The following is a 26,861-nucleotide window of genomic DNA, read 5'->3' as shown; positions in this document are numbered from 1 at the left end:
TTAAGGTTTTTTATTGGCCTGTACACTTATGTATTTCAGGTGAGGATATGGCTTTAGTCACATTCTTATTAAGACTAAAGACATGCTATTATAGGTGGAAAAGATGAAGAAGTAATTTTAATTAAGGAATAATAGTGATAAATAAATATTTTATATTTTTTGTAACAGACTTCATGTTCAATAATTTATTCAGAGATATTGAAAAATGATACATTAGAAAATTTTGCATCCTCTTCATAACTGAAGAATATGACAGGAATTGATAAAATAGTTATTAGAATAAGACTTTTTATTTTTTGCAAAGAAAGAGAGGTTAGATATAGATGGGAAAGGCATGGCAGAAAGTTAGAAGCTTTAAAATGAGAAGGAATTTAGTTCATGTTAGGGAAATGTTTAATCTGATACTTTTTACAGAAGAAGCAAGGGAAATTTTAGGGAGCTACTCCAGGGCAGAGAACTTATCTACAAAGTTTTTATAATAATTTATATATGTCATTTTATATGTGGTCTCTTTCCAATGCATTGAGGCATAAAATTAAGATGAAAGTACCTGGATAAATTTTTCACGACAAATATAACACATGATATTCTCCGTCTGTGTCCAAATAGGATTCTTATTTCTATTTTCAGCTTCATTAGTTTGTAATCACTTCAAATATTCTTGATGAATATTACTTCTAGAATACATAGTAACAAGTAGATATCTTATATTATATAAAATAGAAAATTTATCAAACAGCAAGTATATGCCCTGCTTTATTTATTATTAAGCAGTTGTATTACCAAATATTAGTACAGTTGATATTATTTAGATATCATTGCATTAAAATATGTTAACTATTTGTCATATTTTATGTACTTAATCTCTGATTGAATTTATATTGACTCTAGGATTCAAGGAACAAATTTGAATTGCTTTGTGAATAGTTTTAAGGAGAGATAAGACTTCTTTTCAAAGATAATTTTGTCTTACTAGATTCTGTTGGCTTCATCAGCATTTGATTTAGAGATGACATTTAATTTACTCTAGTATATTATTGAAGAGCATGGATGGTTTTCATTCATTTACTTTTGTTACATTTTGTTGTTTTATTTAAATTAAACTTGGAGATCTTGGTTTAAACAAACAAAACAAGCAAAAATGTTTTGTCTATATAACAAGCAAGACATATGATATTAAATCCTTGACTGATGTTGCATTACCAACGTGCATAATGGATCTCAGAATTTCCCTTTATATAAATCCACAGTTTCGTGAGAACTTCTGAGCCTTTTATTACTTTTATTTTTTTTGTAGCACTGTAGCACTGTCCTCCAGTTGTTCATCAATGTGCTCAAGCTGGCACCAGTAGCGCCTCCATTGTGACACTTGTTACTGTTTTTGGCATATTGAATACACTACGGGGAGCTTGCCAGGCTCTGCCATGCAGGTGGGATACACTGGGTAGCTTTCTGGGCTCTCCAAGAGGGATGCAGGAATAGAACCCGGGTTTGCCTGTGCAAGACAAATGTCCTACCTCCTGTGCTATCGCTCCTCTTTGTTTATGTTTATTTTGTCTAAAACTCCCTTTTCTTCCCCTTAGAGTGTAAGATATGACTTAAATCTTCGATAATACAAAAGTCCTCTGATAATACTCATTTTCTGAAATTTTATATCTATTAACTCATAGTATTTAATCTACAAAATAAAAAATTTCAAGCAATACTTTACTTAATCTGTCCTCACCATGTTGTTACCCTTGCTTTGTTATGAAAATTTGTATTTCCTTACATTAATCCTAATATTACACAGAATATTATTCCAATGAAGGTTAAGTAATATGTATTGGATGGTTTGCATTCTAAACTAAGTGAAATTGATCTGTTTCTAACTTCTGTATTAAATGTGACAAATATTTCCATGGTTTTATGCTTAAAGAGCTTTCTGAAAATTCTAAACGTAAGGCAACTCTTTTTTCAAATCTTTTTTTTTTTTTGTCAAAACTCTAAATGGCTCATTGCCCACAAGCTGTAGCATAACAAAGGCATGTTCTATAAGAAAAAGTAGATTTCCTTTATGGAAAACACATTTGGAAAATAATCATGGTTTTGTAAATATATGTGTTAATAAAAACACATAGGTTTATATAATTACAAAGTTGAAGATTGACAATTAGGTAAGCTTAATCTATATTTCTGTATAAAAATAACCTGAATGGTACAAATTTTAGATGGTATAACATAAAATACTGACTTTTGTTGATGAATTAAGTTAAATTTTATCCTTGTGATTATTTGGTGACATCAGATTATGTAGTATGTCATTAATTTCTAATAGAGCAAGTTTTTTCTACATGCAAAAATAAGCTCACTTATCATTTAGTTATTTTTAGTGCTTAGGGCTTACTTGCTAATCCTGTGTAAAGAATTATTCCTAGCAAGGTTCTAGAGACTATATTCAACACAGGATTTGAAATCTTTGGTCAGCTATATGCATGGCAGACTTCTTATTCACTGTGGGTGAGGAATAACATGACCTTATTCACTGTGGGCATGTTTCAAGTAAAGTACATGTTGAACACACTGAGCTCTCACAGAGCCTGTAAAAGTTTATTTTATTTGTTTGGAGGACACATCTGACAGTGCTTAAGGCTCACTCCTGGAAGTCCTCAGGGCTCTATATGAGATGCTGGGTTTATAACTGTGGTGCAAAGCACATACAAAGCAAGAACCTTGACTTCTGTACTATCTCTCCTGCTCTAAGAAAAATATTTTTAAGGGACAAAAATGGGATCATTGATAATTTCTATGTGTTATGAATGTTTGTAAACCCTATTACAAATTCACTTAAATGTTGGGCTCATAATTAAGTTGCATAAAAACATCCTAAAATTACCCTTCAGATTATATTATTTGACTTTGAACACGTTTCCTTTTCAGTGGTGTTAAAATATTAAACTGACACAAACTGCAAAAATAATGACTTCAAAAAGGACAACTATTCATTAATTATAAAATAATTATCTCTATATGTGTTTAGTCTTGCAGTTTACAGTTCTTAGCTTTACCAGCTGAGAATTCAGGGAACACTATATGTCTTTTGTCTTTCGTTAAAAATACAAGTATTTTTACAGGAAGCATAGTCTCATTGAATTCATCTACAACAGTGACCTCTTATGTATTTCATGACAGCATTCTCTTGAAGAATTTTAAAACTAAGCACTATGGAAGTGGAAAACCTTTTGAGATTAAAATATACACATGGCATATCTAAGACTGACTGAAGTATTAATAAAACTTATCAAATTATCAGACAGGGAAACTAAATTTAAGATCTTAAGTAAAAAGATTGGATCAACATTTAGAAAACTGTAATCATTTATAAATATTAAAGTCTGATCAAAATATTAGAAAGGTCACACTTTACAGGTTTTACACATAGTTTTCAATGTTACAAAGTGGGTATAAAAAGTAGTTATATGATGGTTTAAAAAGTAGTTGGCTTAAGAATAGGTTTCCACCCACGGATGCGGAACTTTGTGACTCGGGACTCTGAGTTCAAAGGAACAGGAGAGGAGATCCTCTGCCTGTTTCCCCTCCTCTCCTGTGACCCAAGGCTCATGCCCATAAAACACCTCCACCAGCGCCAGATAATCTGGTTATCGGCCACCATCCAGATGGCACAGCTTTTTTTCTCTGAAAGGGATCAACATGACTCCCGCCATAGCTGTGCCACTGGACCCCATGCCTGGCTGTTTCACTTGGGGCACCTGGGATGGGGGCGGGTAAGAGCCCTCCCCTGCCCCCAAGGGACCCAGGCCGGCAGCTGAAAACCTCCACAACCTAACCACCAACACACTCAGGCTGCTCCCTACATGCTCAGGCTGGGTCTCATGCACTAGTAAATGTATTCCTGGACCGTGTGGCCATGCGGCCGTGTCATAAGACACTCCCTACATATCCTAAACATTCTCCAAGAGTACCACACCACTTTTGATGGGGTTAAAATAGTAGGCAACCAATCATAGAAGGGAATATATATTACACACACACACACACACACACACACATATATATATATGCATGCATACATACTTTCAGATATATATACAAAAGCTCACATCTCTCAACCTTTAACATGTTACTGATATCCTAAAGAATGTCAATGGCCCCTGCCAAAATAGATCAATCTTCATACAGTTTTCTCTATGGACACTTTTCTGCAGCACTTTCAGTGGTTTTTCATAGCAAACTATACAAAATACATTATTTTGGTTGTGCTTTGGGACAGGGATTGGGGCTTGGGATGGAAACATCCCAAATATGGTGGTGGGAAGGTGTAATGGTGGTGGGATTGGTGTTAGAATATTAAATGTAATCAAATATTGTAAACTACCTTATAAAATTAAATTTTTTTCATAAAAGTGGGTTTTCAGCATTCACTGTATTTTAAGGTGAACAGTCCATGTTTTCATGATCAGTTAGATTCATGTATTAAAATATATGTAACAAAATATATTTTTAGTAGTAGAAATATGTTTCAAATATATACATTTGTAATAGATAGCAACATTAAATGTTATAATAATGTCATTTTAGCTGCAGTAGCTTTTTCTGTAATATACAATATGTTGGTTTCTTACCTTTGCTCTACTTTTGTGGCTATTCAAAATCTAAATGCTTTGATCTATGATTCACAAAATATTCATTGTGATGTTTAGAGGTGTCTTTTGACACATCTATGTCATCCTGGGGAGGGTTTATTTTTAAAGAAGTAAACTGTTGTTCAATTCAAACTTTTCTGTAAAGGATGCTTGCCATGTCCATAGACATGTTTATTTGTCTTGACAAGCTTAAACTGAATGCTCACAGACTCTTCAATCCTTTCTATTTAAAATGTATTCAGTAGTCACACACTTATCTAAACTGGCATATATTTCACAACCGGGAAAGCAGTAGACTCTAACAGAATAAAAATACCAGTGTTAATGCAGGAGGTCATCAGTGAAGCATGTACTGAAAATGCAGTTTTATTATTCCACAGCTAGGAAATAGAAAAATAAGGTAATTCGGGTCAAGTTAGCCTTAAAAATATTGATAATCTGGTTTCACATCCTCTGGAGTTTATATACATATATATATGTATATATATATACATATATATGTGTGTGTGTGTTTAGACATTTCAGTTTAATATAACATTTCAATTGCACAAGTACTGCTATTCAAAAGAAAGAGCATAATGGGAAGAAATATGTTTTTGCAGTGAAATAGACTTCACTTTGATTCATTGCGGTGAGCTATATACCTGAGTGAATTTGGGGAAGTGATTTAAAGTTAATAAGTATTCACTTTCTCACTGAAAGATTTAGAAATAATATAAATATAACAGAATTTATTTTAGGTTTAAAAATAAAAGATAAAAGACATTGAACATAATCCCTTGAAAAAAGCGTTTAGTAAATGCTAAATACTGTTAAATAGTTAATGAAATAGTTTATAACTGTACAATGATAGTACTGACCTTGTACAATAAAGTTAATTTTTTAAGTTCAGTAATATATTTTGTGGACCTGCTATAATAAAATATGTAGTAAAAATATAGATCTGTAATACAAACCTTCAATTTTGAAAATTGAAGCACAAATGTTCGTAATAAAACTATATTAATTTCTTTGTTCTGACAATACACAAACAATTTAGCAATTTAATAGGGCTGGAGCGATAGCACAGTGGTAGGGCGTTTGCCTTGCATGCAGTCAACCTGCTGAGCCAGGTTCGATTCCTCCACTCCTCTCAGAGAACCCGACAAGCTACTGAGAGCATCTCGCCCTCACAGCAAAGTCTGGCAAGGTATCCGTGGCATATTCAGTATGCCAAACACAGTAACAACAAGTCTCAAAATGGAGATGTTACTGGACCTGCTCGAGCAAATTGATGAACAACGGGAGGACAGTGACAGTGGCAATAGTTTATTCAATTTTTATATGTAAAACATCATGATTAAGATCTAAAATTTGCTGAAGTGCTTTGTGTACAATGTATCTTCCATATTTTGACTTATTTGGACAAAAATAAGACAATATTTGAATTATTATTACCAAATGTTTTTATCAAATTTCTATGGAACTTGACATGTAGACATCTAGGGAGAATAATTCATCATAACTAATTCTGAGTAGAATTTCAGAAATGCAAGACTCGTTCAACATACACAAATCAGGGAATATCTATAACAAAATGAAATATAAAAATCACCTGATCACTGGAGCCAGAAAGATAGTCCAAGGACAAGTTAAATTTCTTCCACATAGTTGACCTCAGTTTGGTCCCTGCAACACAGAACACACTGAAAATCACTGAATGAAGTCCTTGGATGCTCTGAGCTCTACGAAAGAGATACAAGTAGTTCTCAGCATCACAGCATCCACACAATGCCTCACCCCCAAGCCCTTGCATTAAATAGATGGTTTATGAACTAAGAAATGCTGAGGTCTTTTACACTCCAAAAAGTAAAATTTTTAATTATGTGATTGAAGAGAAGTTGAAAGAGCACTTAACAAGATTTAGCATTTATTTATGACAAAAATATTGAATGGAGAGTAGAGGGACCATATCTCATAACAAAGACAAACCCACAGTTTCTTCTTGGCTAGAATATACAATATTCTTCTCTAAGGACATTCTCCTTGCCTTCTATTCCAGCTTTCATTTCAGATTTCTATTACCATTTATGTTAAGTGAACTTCTAAATATACTCACCTGATAATGCCAAATAGTCTCCATCTCCGTTGTGTATAGTTTTCTACCACTTATTCTACTTAATCTCATCTATTTCTCTATCATATATTTAAATTTTACTGTGTAAAAAAATTTAAGGAAAAGTAATGAACAAAGGAGACAAAGACTTCTCACAGAGATAACATATGTTGGATAAAAAATGCATATACAAGGACAGAGTAACTGTACAAAGGATAAGGGTTTTTTCTGGCATGCAGTCAACCCAGGTTCACTTCCTGGCAACCCGTATAGTCCCTTGAGCACCTCCTGGAATGAGTCCTAAGAACCCCTGTGTGTGGTTCCCAAACCAAAACCAGAAACAAAGAAACTAATAAAATAGCAATCAAAAGCAAAATATACAAACAAAAATTGTTCAGTGGCACTGCTAACCAGAGGCTAGAACAGCCACACACATTAGAAGTATCTTCTCCATTTGGGTACCACCTGAGTGCCCTCTTCACACTGCTGAGTATGACAACACTTTGGAATTCCTTCAACAAACTTCAGTTGAGTTGAATACAATAAAATATCCATTTACAAGAATCCATTGGTCACTTTGTATTATTATATACATGATGATTTTTTTATTCATTCATTTGCTATAGGGGTGTTTTTGTGTGATGATTACTACAACTGCTGACATGAACATAAAAGTGTGTATACTTTCTAAAGTTAATGCTTTTTGGTTTGAGGCAGACACCAAGGGTCAGTTGGGAACTCTATTCCTACTTTTGGAAAAATATAAATTTTCCATAGAGATAACATTTTCATCATTGACAATGAAGGATTGTCACTTTTGCCATATTTGTGGTAACACTGGGTGATTAAAGTCTTTTGGATAAATGCCAATCTCACTTGTGTAACATACATTATTGTTTTTATTAAATTGCATTTCCCTAATATTAAATGATGTGCAATTTGTCTATACCAATGAGCTATCTGTATCTCTTCTTCCCACCTATTTATTTATTTATTTATTTATTTAATTACCTTTACCAATGGAGTCAAATCATTTTAGTCATTCCTAAGAGCCATATTCTGGTTAGTTTTGTCTGAGACATTCTATGTATTTTATGGATTCTGGTCTAAGTTTTTTTTAACACACTTTGAATTAACATTTGTGCCTAACTAAAATATGGGTCTAATATTATTTTTTATCTTTTCAGTTGTGGTTATCCAGTTTTTCCAAAGCTATTTGGTTGAAGGGTCAAATTCAAGATTCCTTGATTAAGTTTCATGTACCTCACTCTTGTTTTCATAAATTCATCTGGACTTTTACATTTTATTTTTGAGAAGACATCATTTTGTGGTTTCCTAAATATCTACACACATTGAAATAGATTTTTAAAGGTGTTAGTAAAACACCCTTCATAGAAGTTAAATTGTCTGCATTCAGTTATTTCCATTAGATGCAAAATTGTTCTAGCAACATATACTTAAAGGACTACCATTTTTCTCTTTTAAACTTAAATTGAAAATATTAAATAGGTCTATTTCTGACTAGTTTATTCTGTTGCATTAATTTGTATGTTTAATAATTCACCATTACTATACTGTATTCATTGCTGTAGCTTTGTATTAAGCATTGAAGTCAGATAAAAATAAACATAAGCTCTAGGACTCTGGGACGCTAAACATCCCCAAGCCTCTTCCTCTTCTTCCTCAATGCTGTGCCTGGTTTTCATCCTCCACCAGATTGGTCAGGATTCGAACCTGGAACTTGGCTTTCACGTGTATGGGCCCCAGGCATCCTCTAGGATCCAGGATGCTCACGATCCCTGAGCCTCTTCCTGTTCATCCACAACACTGTGCCGGGACTTCTTCCTCCCCAGATCAGTCAGTATTGGAACCTGGAACTTGGATTTCTCCCTGTACATGCACCAGGTGTCCTCTATGACACTGGGACACTCCTCATACATGAGCCTCTTCCTTTTCATCCCCTTTTCATCTTCCTTTTCATCACAGTGTTACTGTGCCCGGTCTTCTTCCTCCCCCAGGTTGTACCCCCCACACAAATCAGGTAACCAGAGGGGGTGTGGCCTCTTCAGAAGTGGGCGTGGCTTCTGTTGAGATGGGTGTGGCCTGATTTGGGGTCAGCAGACACTCAAGAGGCCCCAGGTAATTTATTCATACCCAGAAATCTTGTGTAACACCCCAGTCTCCATATCTCCACACCAACATAAAAAAACAATGCAAATCCCCAGAATGAGGGGAGGATGATGAAAAGAGTCCAGAAGCCTCAGAAGGTGCTACTCACCCAAGGAACCTCTCTGAGATAGAATTCAAATATGAAGTCATGAAGATGTTCAATGAACTCAATGAAACAGTGAGACAGATATTCAATACATTAAAGGAGGACATGAAAGAAACGATCTAGTAAACACAGGAAGAAATGAGGCCAGAAAAAGGAAAGCTACACACAAAAATGTCATGAATATAAGATCCCATAGGTGAAATAAAAAACACAGTCTGTGCCCTCAACAGTAGAATGGCCACAGCTGAACACAGATTCAGTGAGCTGGAAGATCAGCTGCACATAGCCAACAGGCAACAACCAACAATGGCAAGAGACCTCAAAATAGCTCTGGAGTAAATCAGAGTCCTAGGAGTTGATTCAAAGAGGAACAACATTAGAATCATTGGTCTACCAGCAGGTCCGAGAAATAATCCAAATGAAAAAGCCACGGTTAAACAAATCATTCCAGAAAAGTTCCCAGAGCTGGACAATGCGGCCATTCAGATTCAAGGAACCCGAAGGGTGCCAGCTAAAAGAGACCCTAACAAAAACACTCCAAGACATATCATAGTTAGAATCATGGATGCCACGTATAGAGACACAATACTGCAACCAGCAAGGTCAAAGAAGGAAATCACATGCAAAGGAGCACTCCTTAGATTCACAGCAGACCTATCATTAGAAACCCTCCAAGCCTGAAGGCAATGGTGGGACATAGTGAAATAACTCACTGAATTGAATGCTTCATCAAGAATACTCGATCTGGCTAAGCTTGCACTCAAACTCGAAAGAAAAGTACACTATTTTGTGGATAAAAAGCAGCTCAGGAACTTCATAGACTCAGAACCAAACCTAAAAGAAGGACTAAAGGGGCTATTATAAGACAAGCACAACAGACCCTTACAGAAAGATGACACAAAAACCCATAACAATAATCCCTCTTAACGTCAATGGTCTAAATTCAGAAATTAAGAGACAAAGAGTGGCAAAATTGATTCAGAAACAGAACCCAACACTATGCTGCCTACAAGAAACACATCTGAAGAGTCAGAGCAAACCCAGACTCAAAGTTAAAGGATGAAAAACAATCCTACAAGCAAACAGCTCCCTCACAAAAGCTGGGGTGGCCATACTAGTATCAGAAAACATAAATTTCAGGTTGTAAAAGATTAGAGTGTACAGAGAAGGCCATTCTCTATTTATCAAGGGGTATGTACAACAGGAAGAAACCAAACACTTAAATATATATGCAGTAAATCAGGGAACAGCTAAATATTTAAAGCAACTGCTAACAGATTTTAAGGAGAACATTGCTAGCAACACAATAATAGCTGGAGACTTCAACATAGCCTTATCACCTCTGGATAGATCAACAAGAACAAAACTCAGAAAGGAAACATTGGCTTTGAAAGAAGAAATAGAAGAGAAAGGGCTTATAGACCTACGCAGGGGTTTACAACCCAAAAGGAAAGAATACACATTCTTCTCCAGTGTGCACAGAATATTTTCCAAAATAACCATGTGCTAGGCCACAAAACATACCTCAATAGAATCAGGAAGGTAGAAATAGTATCAACAAACTTTTCAGACCACAGTGCACTGAGAATAGAAGTGAATCACACACAGACACGGAGAACCAAATCAAACATCTGGAAATTAAACAAGTCAATGCTGAACAACGAGTGGGTCAGGAAGGAAGTCAAGGACGAAATCAAAAGATACCTGGAAACAAATCATAATGAAGACACGAGCTACCAGATCCTATGGATGCAGCTAAAGCCATGTTAATGGGAAAATTTAGAGCTCTGCAAGTATATCTCAGGACGGAAGAAAGGGTCCACATAAACAACTTAACTTCACAGATCAAGATCTTAGAAAAGGATCAACAGAAGGAGCCCAAATCAGGCAGAAGAAATGAATCATAAAACTTAGAGCAGAAATCAACAACATGGAAACCAAAGAAACTATCCGAAAGATCAATGAAACTAAGAGCTGGTTCTTCTAGAAAACAAATAAGATAGATAAACACTAGCAACACTCACAAAGAAACAGAGAGAGAACCCTAATAAACTGAATCAGAAATGAGAAGGGGGATATCACAACAAAAACCAAAGAAATTCAAAAGACCACCAGAGACTACTTTGAAAGTCTGTATGCCACAAAACAAGAGAACTCGGACGAAATGGATGAACTCCAGAATTCCTATGAACTCTGAAGATTGAATCAAGAATATCTAGAGTACCCAAATATTATCATCAAGAAAATTGAAACTGTAATCATAATTCTTCCCAAAAACAAAAGCCGTGGTCCAGATGGATTCACTAATGAATTTTTCCAAACGTTTAAAGAGGAGCTATTGCCAGTCCTTCTGAATCTTTTCCAGGAAATTGAAGAAACAGAAACTCTCCCATACATTTTTATATGAAGCCCCTATCTCTCAAATACCAAAAGGAAACAAAAACACACAAGAAAAGAAAACCACAGGCCTATTCCCTGGTGAAAACGGAAGCAAAGATTCTCCACAAAATACTAGCAAACAGAATTCAACAACTGATCAAAAATATCATACACCATGACCAAGTGGGATTCATCACAGAGATGCAAGGATGGTTCAACATTTGAAAATAAATCAACATAATCCATCATATCACCAAAATAAAAGTTAAAATTCATATGATCATATCAATAGATGCAGAGAAAGCATTTGACAAGATCCAGCACCTGTTTACGATGAAAACCCTCACGAAAATGGGAACAGAGAGGAATTTCCTCAATATAGTTAAAGCAATCTACCACAAGACTACAGCAAGCATCATCCTTAATAGGAAAAAACTGAGAGCCTTCCCTCTAAGATCAGGGTCGAGACAAGGATGCCCACTCTCTCCACAGCTGTTCTATATAGTACTAGAAGTATTTGCAATAGCAATTAGGCAAAAAAAGATATTAAGGGCATTCAGGTAGGAAAGGAAGAAATCAAGCTCTCACTGTTCACAGATGATATGATACTAAGAGAACCCTAAAACCTCTACCAAGGAGCATTCAGCCAAAGAGAAGGACAACATGGAGGGCGGGATCCACAGATCCCGAAGGAAAAAAAAAAAGGTTCCAAAAAGAGCCGAGATCATCGGGAAGTCCCAGATGGGGTAGGTACCGCATCCCGCCTCCCCCAGATGGAACCCCAGTGATCAGAAGCCTCTACAAGCACAACTCGAGTATGCGGGAACTAGGACTTTTCCTCAAATCTGCCAGAACTACAACTCCCAGGTAACCTCTGATTCCAGAAGTCACGCCCACAGCCTGCCCCCCAGTGCCATCTTTACAACATACAGCCAAAGAGAAGGACCACATGGAGGGCGGGATCCACAGCTCCCGGAGGGAAAAAAAAACAGGTTCCAAAAAGAGCCGAGATCTTCGGGAAGTCCCAGATGGGGTAGGTACTGCATCCCGCCTCCCCCAGATGGAACCCCGGTGACCAGAAGCCTCTACAAGCACAGCTCGAGTATGCAGGAACTAGGACTTTTCCTCAAAACCGCGCGGCCGTGTAAGACATCTCTCTATATACAAAGTGATCCATGGGAAGTAAACCACCCAACGTTTCTCCCTGAAAATCAGAGTTAAGTTTGGAGCACGGCCACAGCCCCAGAAACACAAGGACTTAATGCAGAACCCGGCAGCTTGGAGCAGAAAAGTGAACGGGCTATGCGTTAATCCAGGCCATCATGTCTGTCCAGAGGGGAAAGGGTGTTGGTCCCTTCCGCCCTCCTCCCTCTGGAAAGAAAGATGGCGGCCACATGGGAACCTTGTGGACAGCAGGTATGAGCCGGGGTTGTGGGGGCGACTAAAACCTCATGGGAAGGGGGGGCGTTCCGGTCCATCCTTCACGCCCTACTGAGGTCACCAGTTGCCCCCCGCAAGCGGCTCTCCAGCACAGCCACGGTCCCAGAAGCACAAGGACTTAATGCAGAACCCGGCAGCTTGGAGCAGAAAAGTGAACGGGCTATGCGTTAATCCAGGCCATCAGGTCTGTCCGGAGGGGAAAGGGTGTTGCCCCAGTCGCCTTCTCCTCTCTGGAAAGAAAGATGGTGGCCACATGGGAGCCTTGTGGACAGCAGGTATGAGCCGGGGGAACTGGGGGCGACTAAAACCTCATGGGAAGGGGGGCGTTTTGGTCCGCCCTTCACGCCCTACCGAGGCCACCAGTTGCCCCCCACTAGCGGCTCTCCAGCACGGCCACAACTCCAGAGCACAGAAACCAATTTCTTAACTATCTGACTTTCAATAGAAATACTTCCAGGGTCAATAAGTAAAATAGCAGAAATCCAAAACCAACATTTAATTCTTGAACCCAGCTGTAGAAAGCAAATCACTTCACAATGCTTTTTCAGCATGTCTGATTTGGGGGGGGGGTAAACTCTAAATAATAGTGGTGAATCTTTTATTTAAACAATGAATCTAATCAAAGCAGATAGAGTGTTAACTAGAATTCATCTGCCCCACAGGGACTGGGAGGGGTGGGGGATGGGGTTTTATTGGGGTTCTTCATGGTAAAAAATAAGTATTGGTAAAGGGAAATGTGTTTGATATTTGCATGACTGAGACCTAAACCTGAAAGCTTTGTAACCTTTCCCACGGTGATTCAATAAATAAATTAATTAATTAAAAAAAAAACCTCTACCAAGAAACTCCTAGAAACAATAGACTTGTATAGCAAAGTTGCAAGCTATAAAATCAATACCCCAATGTCCATGGCTTTCCTATATGAAAATATTGAGAAAGAAGAAAGTGACATGAAAAAAAATACCGTTCAAAATTGTGCCCCAAAATATCACGTACCTAGGTATCATCTTAACTAAGGAAGTAAATGACCTGTACAAAGAAACCTGCAAAACACTACCTTAGGAAATAAAAGAGGGCACATGAAAAATAGAACAATATCCCCTGATCATGGATCAGGAAAATTAACATTGTCAAAATGGTAATATTCCCCAAAGCTTTGTAAAAATTCAGTGTGATCCCTATAACGATACCCAGGACATTCTTCACAGAAATTGAGCAAACACTCCTGAAATTCATATGGAACAATAAGCCCCCACGAATAACTAAAGCAATTTTTCAGAAAAAAATGGGAGGAATCAATCTTCGTAACTTCAAACTCTACTACAAAGCAGTAATAATTAAAACAGCATGGTACTGGAACAAAGGAGGAGCTGCAGACCAATGAAATAGGATTGAATATACTGACATCTCCTCCCAATCATATGATCATCTAATCTTTGATAAGAGAGCAACAAACTTGAAGTGCAGCAAGGAAATCCTCTTTAAAAAATTGTGCTGGAAAAACTGGACAGCTACATGCAAAAAATATGGGTTAAGATTTCTACTTTACACCATATACAAAAGTAAGATTAAAATGGATTAAAAACCTCTACATCAGACCAGATTCCATAAGGTACATTGAAGACAAGGTTGGAAAACGCCTCCACGACATTGTAGCAAACAGTATCTTCAAAGATGTTATGCCACTGTCCAAGCAAGTGAAAACAGACATAAACAAATGGGACTATCTTAAACGAAGAAGCTTCTGTGCCTCAAAAGAAACAGTGACCAAAACACAAAGACAGTCTACAGAGTGGGAAAGGATATTCACCAAATACACATCTGACAAGGGATTGATATCAAGGATATACAAAGTACTGGTTGAACTCCACAAGACAAAAACATCCAACCCCATCAAAAACATGGGGCAATGAAATGAACAGAAAATTTCTTAAAGAAGAAATACGAATGGCAAAAAGGCACATGAGAAAATTCTCTACATCATTAATCATCCGGGAGATGCAGATCAAAACAACAATGAGATATCATCTCACACCACAGAGACTGGCCCACATCCAAAAGAACAAAAGCAACCGGTGCTGGCACGGATGTGGCGAGAAAGAGACATTCCTTCACTGCTGGGGGCAATGACAACTTGTTCAGCCCTTTTTGAAAACAGTATGGACAATTTTCAAAAAATTAGATATTGAGTTCCCATTTGACCTAGCCATACTACTCCTAGGAATATATCTCGAAGAGGCAAAAAAGTACAGTCAAAATGACATCTGCACTTCTATGTTTATTGCTGCACTGTTCACAATAGCCAAAATCTGGAAAACACCTGAATGCCCGAGAACAGATGACTGGTCAAAGAAACATTGGTACATCTACACAATGGAGTACTATGCAACTATTAGAAAAGATATAGTCATTAAATTTACATACAAGTGGTACTACATGGAAAGTATCATGCTAAGTGAAATGAGTCAGAAAAAGAGGGACAGACTTAGAAAGATTGCATTCATCTGGGTATATAAAGTAATGAAATAGGATACTAACACCCAAGAATAGCAAGATAAGTACAAGGAGGGTCATTCCATGGCTTGGAGGCCAGCCACACATGCTAGGGGAAAAGGCAGCTCAGATAGAGAAGGGACCACCAAATAAAGTGTGTTGGGATAATTCTCCCAGGATGAGAGATGCATGCTGAAAGTAGAACATAGACTGAACATGTTTGCCATTCAATGTCTCTTTTGCAAATCACAGCACCCAAAAGGAGAGAGAACAAAAGCAAATGTTTTGTCAAGGGTGGGGTGGGATGGAGGGGATGGGGTGATGGGAGGGATACTGGGATCATTGGTTGTGAAAATGGGCACTGGTAGAAGGATGGGTATTAGATAATTGTATAACTGAAACCTAAGCACAAAAATTTGTAAGTCTACAACTGTACTTCATGGTGTTTCACTAAGAAAAATTTTTTAAATAAACAAACAAATAAATAAACATTATAGTTCTCATACAATAGATTTAGTTAAATCTAAGGTGTTCTAAAAGAAATAGAAGAAAACAGAAAGATATAAAGATGCTTCATGATCACTGATTTAAAGAATTAACAGAGATTACTTGATCCCTTGATCACTTGACATACTGTTACTTACCAATTTGCTCGAGTGGGCACCAGTAATATCTCCATCTATTCTGTCACATGCTATTACAGCCCAATGTCATCTGCTCGCTGCAGGAACACGAAGAGCCTCAAACTGATCATTCAGGGTCTTGATGAAAAGTCTGACCATCTTGTGTGTAGGCGCCATGTGATCTTTTGATGTCCCATAAAATCCAGTCAGTAATGGCTCTAGTCCAGCGGTCGTCTCCAAATTGCATTACGTGTCCAATCCATCTGATTTTCGATGCCTTGGCAAAGGAGACAGCGTCCCTGATTCTCTATAGTTGATGGAGTTCGGAACTCCTGATTCCTTCTCTCACATGAGTGAAACATGATACTGCAACCATAGTTTTTTCGATTCCTCTTCTATTCCTCTTTGGAAGACCCAAATAGCATTCTCATCCTGTTTTCATAGGGTCCAGGTCTCTGAGGTGTATGTTAATGTAGGAAAAACAGCGAAGTAGAAGAGATATGCCCGGAGCCTGAGATTCTTTGTCCTCTTAACTATTTCTTCAATGCTCCTGAAGATCCAAGACGCTCTCTTCCTCCTGCGCAACTCAGGTGCCAGTTCATTTGTCATGTTGACTTCTTGACTTAGGTACACATAAATTCTGCATTTGGAGATGTTTGTTCCATTGAGAACAATTGGAACAGAACTTCAGGTATGAGTCCATTTCTCATGAACATTGTCTTCTTGAGATTCAGCTGTAGTCAGACCTTTCCACACTCAAGGTTGAAGTCGGCCAGCAATTGTGCAGATTGGCTATTGTTTGGTGTTATTAGAACGATGTTATCAGCGAAGCAAAGGTGGTGTACTTGCCAACCATATATCTTCCCTCCCATTCCTTCCCATTCCAGTTGCCGCATGATGTTCTCGAGGGTGGAACTGAAGAGTTTCAGTTAAATGGTATCACTTTCAGAACCCCTCTCTTGACCTTGATGATCACTTCCTTGTAGAATGGTTTTCCCTAAGCAAACTTTAAAGAATAAGGTTTCATCACCCTCCAAAGATGTGAACTTATAATGTAATATCTACATCAACCACAATGATTATTTAACCCCAAATTTGTTTATTCAAAACACAATAACCACCAATAAATAACCAGAAATAAATAGATAAAAGAAACCAAAATTGGTATGGCATGTTTAACTGTGAAAAAGCAAGAATGAGGGGCTGGAGCAATAGCACAGCAGGTAGGGGTTTACCTTTGTATGCGCCCAACCTGGGGTCGATTCTGAGCATCCCATGTGGTTCCATGACCACCGCCTGGAATAATTCCTGAGTGCATGAGCCAGAAATAACCCCTGTATATTGCTGTATCGATTTGCTCGAGCGGGCCCAGTAACGTCTCCATTGGAGACTTTGTTGTTACTGTGTCTGGCATATCGAATACTCTGTTCAAAATATATATATTTTAAAACCTTCCAGTGTTTATCCAAATAGACAGGATTCACATAGTAAACTCTGAGAAGGAAAAATAATTAGGAACATATCATAAACAGTTAATCTAATTGAACTTCAATCGAGTTTTGTGTAAACATTTGTTTCTGTGATGCAAACACAATATATAAAATAATGAGGGGATTGCAAATTTAACTTTCATATTAAACTATTAAAACTATATAAAAGTCAAGATATGTTAAAGTTAAATAATCCATATGAAGAAAACTTTTTCATCTGTAAGTCAGGTACTATAACAATTTTAAAAATCTTATTCCTCTGTCATAGCAGTGTTACTGAAATTGATAATGAGCATTTAAGAAAAAGCTAATATAATTGAGTTAAACTTATAAGAAACTTTGAATTTTTTCTCTAATTAGTCCTTTTTATATAATAACATGAATAATACCCATTAAAGAGATTTTGCTCGAGCGAGCACCAGTAACATCTCCATTGTGAGACTTGTTGTTACTGTTTTTGGATATCGAATATGCCATGGGGAGCTTGCCAGGCTTTGCCATGAGGGTGGGATATGGGCTCTCTGAGAGGGATGGAGGAATCAAACCTGGGTCAGCCACATGCAAGGCAAATGCTCTGCCTGTTGTGCTGTCGCTTTAGCCCAAGATGAGAGAATAAACAAATAAAAATGAGCTCATAAAAGTATAAAAATAGATTTAGACATACTAATTCATTATAGAGAAAATGACTTTGAATTTTTTTTAATTTGTTTTGTTTTGTTCTTTGGGTCACACCCAGCAGTGCTCAGGAGTTCCTCCTGGCTCTGCACTCAGTTCAAGGATTACTTCTGGCAGGACTCTGGGAACCATAGCAGATGCCAGCATAAACCAGGATTGGCCGCATGCAAGACAAGACAAGCCCATTCCTCCTATGCTACCACTCCAACCCAAAGTTTTGATTTCTTTCTTTCTTTCTTTCTTTCTTTCTTTCTTTCTTTCTTTCTTTCTTTCTTTCTTTCTTTCTTTCTCTCTCTCTCTCTCTATTTCTTTCTTCTTTCTTGTCTTTCTTCTTCTTTTATTACTGAATCATTCTGAGATGCATAGTTATAAATTGTTCATGACGGTTTCAATCATTCAATGTTCCAACACCTAGCCTTTCATGCATGTACGTTCCTTACCGCCAATGTTCCCAGTTTCCCTCCTGCTACACCTCCCCATACCCGGCCTGTCTCTATGGCAGATACTTTTCTTTTTCTCTATCACACTCTCTTTGTCTCCCCTCGCTCTCTTTCTTTCTAGGCATTATGGTTCATGATGTAAGTACCGAAAGCTCATCATGTATATCACTTTATTTTCCAAAGTTCTGCATTCTTAAAAATGAAAACAAGGAGGTTCAGAAATAACCTGAATATAATAGGCTAGAGAGATTAAGTATGACTGACATTTTTTCTTTGTTGAGAAGCAACAAATCATTTGATATTTTTGAACAATTGGGGCTTATGAAGTAAACGTTGCTGGCAATGAGTTTAATGGGCATTTGGTTAGAAAGCATACCTAACAAGTTGAATCTCCAGAGAATTTTTTTTTTGCTTTTTTGGGTCACACCCAGCAATGTACAGGGGTTACTCCTGGCTGGCACTCAGAAGTTACTCCTGGAGGTGCTTGGGGACCATATGGGATGCTGGGAATCGAACCCAGGTCGGCCACGTGCAAGGCAAACGCCCTACCTGCTGTGCTATCTCTCCAGTCCCTCCAGAGAAATTTTTAATCTTTCCCCTGAGAACATTTCTTTATAATCCAAAGGGTTGACAACAGAGAGCCATGTCCCCATCTTCTTCACCATAGGATACTTAGGTTATAAATATTTTTTTCTCTGTGTAAGGGAAGAGAATCTGCTCTTCAGCTGTTTCTGTATAAGCTGAAAATTCAATAATTCTGCAATTGTCTCCTCCCATTCAATTTTCACATTTTCTTTAAAAGGCATAGAAGGAGGTTTGAAGAATTTGTTCAGCTATTGTTATAAATAAAATTCACCTCTTATTAAAAATTTTTTATTTAAACATCATCTATGCCTTTTATGAATATAAATATCACAGCTCTAAAGTGAAGAGTATTATGCTCTCTTACTGTTAATTTTTAACTTATTGGTGTACTATTATAGTCACAATAAGGACAAATAGTATTATCTATTTGTATAGTTCTATGGGTACTCTGGAAATAGTATGTCTTTAGGGACTCCCAGACTTTCTAAAGGGAATTTCTAGCAAGTTGGAGGCACAGGAGACTAAATAAGAAAACAAAAAACAATAGGAATACATCTGGTATTTAAAGCAATAGTACTTACCAACATTTTGTATACTGAATTCGCAAGGTCCACAGAGACATGATTTCTAAATAGACTTTAAAAACCATTCAAGGATGAAGAGAGAGATTTCAGGGCAATTTTATTGTACTGAGTATATAATGTCAAGAAATTCATGCAGTCTAAAGAAACAGACTTCATTCTGAGATATACTTTTCATTTTTTGAGATAAAAAAATTATTTTGAGCAGGAGAGATAGCATAGGAGGGAAGACATTTGCTTTGTATTCATTCAGCTGTGGCTGTGTCCTTGGATGAATCCCTTCAGGGGTCACTCCTGAACACAGAGCCAAGAGTAGTGCCTGGAGTACCAACAGGTGTGGCCCCCACAAGGAGGAAGGAAGGAAGGAAGGAAGGAAGGAAGGAAGGAAGGAAGGAAGGAAGGAAGGAAGGAAGGAAGAGAGGGAGGGAGGGAGGGAAAGAGGGAGGGAGGGAGGGAGGGAAAGAGGGAGGGAGGGAGGAAGGAAGGAAGGAAGGAAGGAAGGAAGGAAGGAAGGAAGGAAGGAAGGAAGGAAGGAAGGAAGGAAGAGAGGGAGGGAGGGAGGGAAAAAGGGAGGGAGGGAGGGAGGGAGGGAAGGAAGGAAGGAAGGAAGGAAGGAAGGAAGGAAGGAAGGAAGGAAGGAAGGAAGGAAGGAAGGGAGAGAAAGAAAGAAAGAAAGAAAAAAGAAAGAAAGAAAGAAAGAAAGAAAGAAAGAAAGAAAGAAAGAAAGAAAGAGAGAGGAAGAGAGAAAAAGCAAGCAAGCAAACATTCGTTTTGGGCCCAGAGAGAGAACAGAGCAGAGCAGCAGACAGGGCACTTGCATTGCATGTGGCCAGTCCTGATTCAACCCCAGGCAACCCATATAGTCTTCTGAGCATAGTGATCGACAGGAATGATCCCTGAGCACAAAAGCTGGGAGTAAGTCCTGGCTTCTGCTGGGTGTGGTAGAGAAACAAACAAAATAAAAAATCTTTTGACAAAAATTATAATGAAAACATAGTTTGACTTATAATCTGGTGGCAAAATATCGCTATTATTGTTTGATATTGTATTTTCTGTGGAAACCTTTCTTGGAAATACTAATGATTTAAATGATTTGCATTTCTTGTTTTGGTATCTCTATTTTGTTTAGCAGCCTTGAGTAAAAACAAATACTTTGAGCTGGGATACAGTGAAATGAAGCTTAGGTTTGGATAAGTAAGAGGAATGTGATAACATAATTAAGTAAGTCAGAAAAGTAGTGCAGCATTTACCTTAAAGGTGGCCATCCCTGGTTTGATCCCTGATGTCACATATGCCTCTTGAGCACTGCCAGAAGTGATCTCTGAGCACACTGTCAGGCACCCCATATATTCTTCTGAGCATAGTGGCCAGTGCTGATTCAACCCCAGGCACACCATATAGTCTTCTGAGCCATGAGTACAATTGGGAATGGTTAACTAACCCCTTTCCCTAAATATAGAAAAAACACAGTAAACCAAGTACGTCATTCTTCAAATTTAAAATAAATATATGTTAATTAATAAATATAGGCTAAACTATTAAAATGAGTAAATTATTCCATAATAATTATTAAATGAACATATAAAATACTATTAAATTATATTACTATGTGAACAATGCTAAAAACATTGTATGTGGCCTTTTAAAGATGACTATTTATTCATTTTTTGATAGTAATATCAGAAAGAAAGTACTTGGAGAAAATCTCCAAGAGCCACATTAGTCTCTGTATATCTTTAATGTCTTCCTATCTTCTCCCCATTATAAATAATTTGAAACCAATTAAATAATAATGGTTTATATTTATGTTACAAACTATGATATGAAAAATCCTTAATATTTAGGGGAAAGACACATTGAATTTGTGGAAAAATCCAATGCATTAGAAACTGTCTCTTCTTTTTCTAGTATTTCTACTTTTATTCCTTGTTCTGACTCCAGTGATCTGATGCTAGATATTACATTTATAGCATTCTCATGGGAAATTTTTTACAGCTATGTTCTGAAGTAGGCAGTACATCAAGAAAATAGTTGCTCAGATATGTGTGAAAAGAAGTAGCAGGTGTGCTAAGATATTTGGGGGAAATGTGTGAACGCTGTATTTCTTTAGATGGAATGTGAGTTAGGTCAACTATATTTAGACTTTCAACTAATTGTGCCCTTTTCATCCAATTAAAATGTCAATTAAAATTTCATTGATCCAAAATCAGCTTGGGTAAATTAGATTAACTATTTACAGCCAATAGGGATAATATTCCCCCCACAAAGGTAAAGTCTATGAAGTTAAGCTATGTAAAGACTTTTTGGCCGGGAATTTTCTCTCACAGGTTTAACCAAATGAAAAGTACATAACCATTCTTAGTAGTTATATATCATTCATTCAAACGATTAAGCCCTACCATATAATATAAATAAGAGGTATAAAAAAGAAAATAAATTGAGAAATAAATCAGCTAGGATTTCAATCTCTTTTTATACTCACTGATTAGTCATGTAATGGAATAGCCAGCTGAATTGCTGTTTATGAAAATTAGGAGTGCTTTGTTTGAAAATGGTGACAAGCTATAAAGAAAAGCATCATAGACAATTAGTATAATGTATTGGCTGAAAAAATGAAATAGAGCCAAGAACAAGAATAAAGATCATGCACGTCTATAATCACAGTCTAATATCACTGTTTTCTCTTCACTTCCCCTTTATCTCTTTCTCTTAAACCAGCTTTATTTCCATGAATTTTACACTATAAATCACATACCTACATATTCTCCACCTCATTAGAAATATACTAGGGAAAATATTTGATTAAACTGGTCTACATCAATGACGTAAATATAAATTGAGGAAGATAGAATAGCACAATCGTGTCACTGGAGTGTAACAGAAGTGAAATGCTGGTCAGACAAAAAATGGCTATAGTTTTCCTAACTCCTTACATCTAATGAATTTCCTCAGTCAACATGTAAACTAGAATTACAATAGATCTGCAAAAGTCCTTGGAAATTTGTTTGTTCAATAAAAAGAATTATTCCAAGATACACATACAGATGAGTTCTAATCTAATTTCTGTCATTTGCCAGCTCTGTGCTCTGGATTAGTTATTATTTTTTCTATAAACCCACCTTTATAAAAAAGGTATACAATAATTTTTAAATAAAACGATAAATAATATTGGTTGATTATTTAATGGATTGTTTGAAAACAAATGGTAGCTATTTTTATGAGAGACCCTGCTCTCCATTTAAAGGATCCTTACCCGCCTGATTAGAAATTGATGCCTGAGATATTATGAGCAAATATTCAACAAGAACCGCCCCCCCCCCACCATCACCACCATATATGGTTCAATAGCCACCACCACATATAGTTCCCAAGTACTTTCAAGATTGATCCAAGTACAGATCCAGGAGTAAGCCCCAAGTATTACTAGTTGTGGTTCCAAGCACTGACCCCACAAAATAATAAAATGAAAAGATTTTTAAAAAGCAGATTACTTTCATAGTGGAGGAAATATTGCTGTACCAAGTTATCTGTTAAATTATAAACTTTTATTTATTTATTTATTGCTTTTTGGATTACACCCCGCAATGCTCAGGAGTTACTCCTGGCTTTGCACTCAAGAATTACTCCTGGCGGTGCTCAGGGGACCATATGGGAGGCTGGGAATCGATCCTGAGTAGGACACGTGCAAGGCAAATGCCCTACCTGCTGTGCAATCACTCCAGCCCCATTAAATTACAAACTTTAAAAATGCATATAATCTCTTAACATCTTCATTGGGTTAGGCATACTCATCCTGCAGCTTTTCCATGATTATCTGTTTGGTGCTTTGTCTAATAAATCTCTTTCATAATTAGTTTTGCTTATGTGTCCACTTATTATAAGAAATGCATTAATACAGTATCTAGATGACTATCAAACTCACTGTTTCTAGGGGTCAGATAGATAGTATAGTAGGGAGGATGTTTGCTTTTCATGTGGCCAACCTGAGCTCCATCTTGGAATTCTATATATTCCCCAAACCCCACCAGGAATGGTGATCCCTGAGTGCAGAGAAAGGAGTAAGAACAGAGTACAATGGATGTGGCCCACAAAAATAAATAAATAAATAGAAAAATACTGTCTCAAAGACTGTAATACTAGTTACTAGTTATATAGTGGTAATAGTATGTGAAAATCATAATTGTATCATTTAGATATTTTCCAAAGGCCTGATAAAAATGATACGTTTAAATTATTTACTAATTAATAGCAGAAACAGTATCTTGTGCTGCCTCCAGGTTTGGGATTACTTCATGGTTTTTGTTGCTATATCTGCCCATTTACTGGTCACAGAAAGACCAAGTCATTTTCCAGTGAATTTCCTGTATTCCAGACATTGTCCTCCAGATTGCACTGCCTATCAATGACCCTAGATCTTGTTGATGACTAGATGTAATTTCTCCTCCTCCTCCTGACAGTACAGATGGTTTCAGTTTTGTGAAGAAATCATAGAAATAAAGAGAAAATTGCATCTTGAAGTTCAGTGCTGCCCTTATCTTGGATTCTAGCTGAATAGTTCCAGCTGAAAACTAGCACTTATAACCACCTAGATTCTAAGGCCAAAGGAATTAAAACACAAAATCTGTAATTGGTTCAGTAGAAATAAAATCAAAAGATCCAATCCTTCTTCCATCTCTTAACATCCAGATCCATGTGCTCAATTATGCACGACAAAATGCCACACATCAGTTATTATTCTAATGGATGCTCAGTTTCTTGGAATGCATTTGCTCTGATCTAAAAGATATCGTCTCTAATATGTGCATTATCTGAGATTATGCAATTTAAACATCTGTTCTTGAGTGATTGTTTATATACAAACAAATTATCTCCTTTTGCCCATTTTGCTTGTACATGTTCTCCTATATACTTTAGCTATACTCTATACAGAGTGTAGGACTCCTTAGCAACAATGAAATATCGTAACAATGATCATCTTTAAATCATTTAGTTGCCATTAGTGGTATTGTGAGTCGAAAAGACAAACCAATACTTGTTATAAGATGAAATTCAAATTTAACCAAATCTCTACCTCATCTAAGTCATCAAATATAATTTAACAAATGCACACAGACACACACACACACACACACACACACACACAAGGGCCATCTTTGGGGATGGAGTAATACAGCAGGTACAGCAAATTGGGTGCTTGCCTGGTATGAAGCTGACTTGGATTCAATTCTCATCACCACATATGGTCCCCTAAGCCCAACCAGGAATGATCCTTAAGCACAGATCTAGGAGTAAGCTCTTAACAGCTGTTTGTGGCCCAAAAACCCAAGGGAAAAAATTCAGTCTCAGTGACTGAATGAACATCTTCAGTGGCAAGTCAAGTATTCTGCACTGTCTTGGATTGAAAGAGGGAGATATTGATATTGGGCTCAAACATGCTCTATAACTCTATGTCTATGGTGGTTCTTTCCTTTGCAATAGCAGTAGATGAATAAAGACAATTTGGTTAGGCATCTATCAAATGACTCATCCTACCCATTGATAGATAGCGTTTTTAAAAATTCTTGAGTGGTTCATATCCAAAGAAGTCATAGATTTTATAGCTTTTTTTTTTAAGAAATAGCTTTATCTATATATCTTTTTTTTTCTTTTAGTCTTTTAGGGCTGGAGTGATAGCACAGTGGGTAAGATGTTTGCCTTGCACATGACCGGACCAGAGTTCAATTCATCCATCCCTCTTGTAGAGCCCAGCAAGATACTGAGAGTATCCCACCCACACAGCAAAGGCTGGCAAGCTACCTGTGACATATTGTGTATGCCAAATACATTAACAACAAGTCTCACAATGGAGACATTACTGGTGCCCGCTCTGAACAAATTGATGAAAATGGGAGGACAGTGCTACAGTGCTACAGTCTTTTAGGTCACAGACAGAGGTGCTAAGGGCTTGCTTTTGGCTCTCGCTGGCCTTATAACCTTGATTTGCAAGAGATTTTTGCCTCTAAACTTCAAATATTCGAGTCCTGTTCCACATATCTTTATCATCATCAAAAGTTATTCCTCCACTAAAATAAATTCTAATTTTCAGCTGAACTTTTTCTATATTATGATCATCTTCCCCACTGACAATTATCTCATAATTTTCTTAAGGCAATAATTCTGTTGCTTTATAATATAAACTAAAGAATTTGTAATTCAATCTAATATAATGTGAGAAAAACTAGAATGCATATTGATAGGATAGACTTTGACACTATTGTGCCAACTTAAATTAAAATAAACACAATAGTTCAATAGATATGTACTTCTAAGGAAAATAAAACCTACTGTATCTATATATTAGCCATAGTTATAGTTTTCCTTGAGGGAAGATACATAGATACAAAATAGACAATATGCAAATTTTAATCACTTATGTAAATATATTTTAGCTTCCTCTTTTAGAACAATCCAAAATGTATAATTCGCATTATACAATGGTTTATATGCCTATTGACTTCAAGGTTCAGTGAATCCAATAAAATGACAAACTTCTGTTGTATAACTTTTTTAAATTGTCTTTTGATTTTATAGCTAAGGTATTGGCAAAGTTAAAATCTTCAGAGTCCTTGCTCCAAGAAAACAGCAAGAGTAAGAAATTAGAAGAGTAACAGTGACAACGAAAGTTGAAAATGATTACTCTGAACAAGAATTGAATGCTGAAAATAGGTTAAGGTTTATACAGGATAACTTTCGGCACCTGTACTGCAAACCATAATTCTCAAAAGGAAAGAGACAGAGGGAGAGACAGAGACAGAGAGACAGAGAGACAGAGAGAGCGCACCTGCCATGGAGGCTGACTGAGGGCAGGAATTAGATGCTGGAAACTGGCCACATTGGTGGTGGGAAATGTATAGTGGAGAAGGGACAGATGGTGGAACACTATGATTGAAACTCAGTGATGAAGAATTTTGCAATTCTGTATCTCACGGTGGGTTTAATAAAAAATTAAAATAAATAAAATCAGAATTTTTAATTAATGTATGTCTCAAAGTGCAGTGTAATTGTCTTCCTCATCAAATAATCATAAAGCTTAATAAAAAAACATTTATTTCTGGGACTGGAGCGATAGGTAGGGTAGGGCATTTGCCTTGCACTCAGCCAAC

This window comes from Sorex fumeus, unplaced genomic scaffold (genome assembly GCF_029834395.1).
Source record: "Sorex fumeus unplaced genomic scaffold, SorFum_2.1 ptg000265l, whole genome shotgun sequence".
Classification (NCBI taxonomy): Eukaryota; Metazoa; Chordata; class Mammalia; order Eulipotyphla; family Soricidae; genus Sorex; species Sorex fumeus.
The sequence above is the reverse complement of the archived record's forward strand: the minus strand, read 5'-3'. Positions refer to the sequence as shown.